Genomic DNA, 5,000 nt, shown 5'->3' with positions numbered 1-5,000 from the left:
GTGGGTGTGGTGCGTGCAGTGATGTGTGGTGAGGGCCAACGTGATGTGCCTTCCCAGTGTCACCACACGCGTCGATAAAAGGGACAAACCTCTCAAGGCAGAAGCGCATTTTCCTCAAGCGCTCTTTTCTTTTTATTTATTGACTTGACCCACATTAGATTCAAATTTCCTCTTGACTCTTTGGTTTGTGGTTCTCGATGGCTGAGAGTGGTAGTGGTAATGGTAGCGGCCGTGGTTGTGGCGCCGTAGCGATGACACGTGAGCGTCGCGGTGGTGCTGGAGGGGGAGGGGAGGGCTGGGTCCCCGGGGAGCCTGCACGTGGACACTCTCATACTGCCCGCGTTCAGCTACTTCTAAATATTTCTTTTTTGGCGGAGAGCGAGTCATTTCTGCAGACAAGAAGCGTTCGCCGGCGTTGTCAGGCATCCCGAGAAGTACGCCCTCTTAAAGCTCGCCCCTTTACGAGCGCGTCCTAGAGTGTCCCGCTAAAATAACTTACGGCTAAACGGAGCGCGGCGACGGTGGCGGCCAGGAAATCTCCCGCTACGCACGCCTGCACCCGCCCGATACCGAGTAGCGCCCCTCGCCTCGCTGTCTTCCATCACCACCGCTCTCCTTTCGCCCCTAATGACTGCCAATGCGCCTTTTTTTGCTCGTTACTAATTACCAACGTTAGGAGACGCCGAAATAAACCCGTGAAGGCTTTAGAACCGCGCCGAAACAGCGACGTTATTACGAATCAGGGGGGATGCGTGACGAATGTGCTGCACCAAGGATCTGGGAGGAAGGTCTAGCCTGCCTCCAGGAATCCCCCCCTTTCCTCCTCTCCCTCCTTCCCCCTCCGTCTCCCTCCCTCGCCCTCCGTCGCTGCGGCATCATCGATACGCTCGTCATTACGTCCCCCTGAGTGCGGCCCGGGGCTCTCCGCCGAGCCGCCTCCTTGATAATGTCTCAGTGCCAGCTAGTCCAAGAGTCTAAACTCGGCAGCTCGTTGATTAGCAACTTCGAAACAAAAACAGCCCTGGCAAAAAGTCTGTGTCGGCATCGCACTCAAAATGTTAATCTAGATTAGTTACGGTTCAGTTCCAGCCAGCGGCGGAAAAGTGGGCGAGCGCCTAAGAGGGCTTTATCAGCATTATCATTTGATGACGTTTCAGTACCATTGGCAGCTACACTTGACCGGGTTTCGCTGCCACTCACACCCCATACACCTGCTTTCAGTAACACACTTACATTCGTACATTTGAGTCATGCCCTCTCGCCCTTTTCAGTGGGTACAGCCGCATCTTTAATGTCGATTAGTGTCTGCTTTGTACTCACTTGAAGCACATGGAATCCCCCATGTAAATGATCAATTTATTATTAAAATCACAATCGACATTCTCAGTAACAACCGTATTTTCGTTGAAAATTGTCTCCTTGACAAGCTTTTTTCCACGCATGGTAGTAGTATTTTCCCTCTCAGCGCTGTCTGTACGCCCTCGACAGCAGCATTCCCTTTCACTCTTAGCGTGTGCCAAATTCATTCTTGAAAACGTTTTTAACCGAAGGCCATACGTACTCCCGAAATCGTCCCGGAGCCCCGTCAATGAAGCAACCATTTGTTTCCGGTCGGCAGAGACACCTGTCGAGGCCAATTTTCGGAATGTGCGGCTCAGGGATGGCATGCTGGCATTTCCTTTAAGAGAGGCGTTTGGGTGCAAAATGGAATCTGTCGAAGATATATGCATTTTCCTTGATTAACCTGACTCGGCTTCGGACGCATGTTATTCCGGTGACCGCAACTCATCCCTTCTGTCTGACAATGTCGCGCTGATTTTGAGACAAAATCAAAAATACTTTTCACCTTTTCGCATATGTTACGCAGTGTATTCGCTGGCATCCCATTTAATTCTGAACCTATGGATTCCGTTTATTTTCCCTTTAACTGATTAAATAGGTTGTTAATGAATGAACTCCCCAGTTCTGATTGGTAGTTACCCATCATAAATAAATCTACATTATATGCTCTTTATTCACACTTATTTCGAGGAAAAAAATACTTCTCTGTATTACAAGACGAAAACAATGCAGTGCAGTTCTTTCACTGGTTAGCAACTGGGAATTAAGCCTTTACTCTGGCTTAAAGGTATCCTTTGGAAGTCAACTGCCGTGACAGCATCATGGTCTCGCTACCTTTGCGTTGAAGTCAGGGATTTGACATATAAATACATTTCCTATGATAAGCCAATACGCCGATAACATGAGATGGTCACTGCAGTTTTGTCTTGTGAAATGGCTCCAAAATTGCTCAGCCACCAAGGAGTCAACAGGCCGAAGTGTCCTCACCTGAATTCTCCTTTTTAGCTACCATAAAAAATTCGAAGACTATTTATATCAATGTTGTTATTACACATCACTGCACTGACAATATTACTATAGCAATATTATTAACAATACCAGTAGCAACATAAACAACAGCGACAAAAAACGAAAATTAAGAAAACAGATAAAACAGGTGAGACAGGTAGGACTCATAATTGACTCCTTGGTGACAAAGCAGTGTAAACACTTGTGGAATCATCTCTGTGTAAACACGGTTAATAAACTTGACGGATTAAATATCTTGCATCTAAGGGTGAGTCACATACAAGGGAGACTCGCTTCTTATTCTTAGTGATTAGCATCTTGGGGTGATTCACATCGTAAACTGACTCGTTTCTTAGGGTGACACATCGAAGGGTGACTCACAGCTTAGGGTGACTCGCTTCTTAAAGTGACTCACATTTTACAGCGACTCGCTTCCTAGGGTGACACATCTTAGAGTGACTAGCATCTTAGGATGGCTCATATCTTAGTGAGTCGCTCCTTAGAGCCAATGGTTACAATTTAGAATGAATCGCATTTTACGGTGACTCACATCTTAGAGTGAATAGCTTTTAAGGGTGACTCACAATTCAGAATGACTCACATCTTAGTGGGTCGCTTCTTAGGCTGATATCTTAGAGTGAGTTGCATCTTAATGACTCGCACCTTTGAGTGAGTCGCTTCTTAGGGTGACACATCTTAGAGTGAGTCGCTTCTTAGGGTGACACATCTTAGAGTAAGTCGCTTCTTAGGATGACTCACAGCTTAGAGTGAGTCACTTAAAGTGACTCACACCTTAGAGTGACTCTTCTTAGGGTAACACATCTTACAGTGACTCGCTTCCTAGAGTGACTCACAATTTAGAGTGACCCATCTTAGAATGAATGGCATCAATTTCTACAGCATAATTTTTTGTATAATTTCCCTCATAATTTTGAGAACACAAGGCCGCGTCGGTTAATCTCACCCGCTGCCACTAATCGCCATACACATCAGTAACTGCTAAAACTATCGAGAATTGTATTATGCCTAAATGTAACAACTGCCCTGTGAATATTACTAAAGCTCTTTTAAGTTGTCTTTTTTTCTTTGTTTGTTTGTTTTGTAAAAGGTATTATGATTTTCGTATTTTATCAGGTAATAAAATATTTGTTTTATGGACATGATTTTTTTACAGTTTATAGTCTTGAATTCTTGTTGTCAAATCCGAAACACGTAGTAGGTATGTAGCACCTACATGTGGCGACTTAAATGTGTGAAAAAACATGAACTGAATCCCTTTGTCTTTGTCTTTTATAAACAAGTAATCAGTGAAATTAGCGGAAACTTTTGAAGAATTATATAAGCAAGCAACACTGCTACACTACATCGCACACCTGAATATGTAAATGTCTTTTTTTTTACACTTTCGTTAAATTCTCTTGTAGCATTTCTTGCGAGGTGTTTGATACGTTAACACAATACGATGAACATATTACAGATATCCAAAGTTACGTGAATATATATACTGTAATCGGAAAAAAGAATTTTACATACTTCAAATTTAACAAACTCAAACAGTATACTGACCTGGAAAACGAATCCGGCATTGCAGCATTATCATGCCTCTTCAGAATGAGCGAGCGCTGGAAACAAACACTTAATAATTACCAGAAGTTGCCACTTGGATATTGTCACCTCGAACCATGTTGTTGCGACTTTCTGCTAAACACTATCGTTTCCGAACTTTACATATTGTTCGAACGACAGGTTCCTCTGTAAATAAACTGTCTAATAGTTCCACTTACCCAGTCTATAGACCTAGTTCAACTTCAGGTTTTCCACAACAACGGAACGATGTGATATATCCCGTTTTTTAAACCACAGAGCTCATAACATCGCATTATGCACAGTACTTAACACAGACGGAGCTACCGTGACTAAATACCGCCAGACACTCCAAAGCGCTTATAAAAAGTGTGCCAAATGTAATTAATGTGATAAAGAGAACATCAAGGGAAACTGAAACGGGGTTGGACAATGCGTAATGCAATATGTAATCTGAATGTGGAAGCATGCTGGTTCATCCGTCCACATGCCGAAGCCACGCAAAGGAGCGTATTAATTCTTACCAAAATCTGTGTTGAAGTTTACCCGCCTAATTAGATACGAGCCTTAACAGCAAAGTCTAAACTAGATGACATTATGGAATTCCTGCGAGGGAAAAATGGAAGAAGTTGTCAGAATATGCAGCGTATTGTTGGTTTTGGTTGATGAGTTTAGATCTGACGGAGAAATACGATATTCTGTAAACAAAGACGCAACGGCGGAACTGCGAGGTAATCCGCCATGTTGGTTAACGTCTTTTATCTTTTAAAAGGAATTATTCGCGCGTTTTAATTGAATCGTTTGGGCTGTTAGATTCAGGGTGAAATTGTCCATTACTGTCCTTTTACTTTGTTTCTTCGATTTGGCTTTAATCAACGTTTTTTTTATGTATTTACATTGAATTAATACCGTATTTCAGTGTTTATTGTTGTTTTTGTGCTTGTTTTACGCTAAAATGAATAGCGTATTTTAGTGTTTTTATCCTTTTGTTGCCTGTTTTCTTGCACGGATTTGTTTATCCACATTTATGCTTCAATTACTAACAGTGACGAGACTAGATACCCTAA

The sequence above is a fragment of the Penaeus vannamei genome, chromosome 4 (assembly GCF_042767895.1).
Source record: "Penaeus vannamei isolate JL-2024 chromosome 4, ASM4276789v1, whole genome shotgun sequence".
Classification (NCBI taxonomy): domain Eukaryota; kingdom Metazoa; phylum Arthropoda; class Malacostraca; order Decapoda; family Penaeidae; genus Penaeus; species Penaeus vannamei.
The sequence above is the reverse complement of the archived record's forward strand: the minus strand, read 5'-3'. Positions refer to the sequence as shown.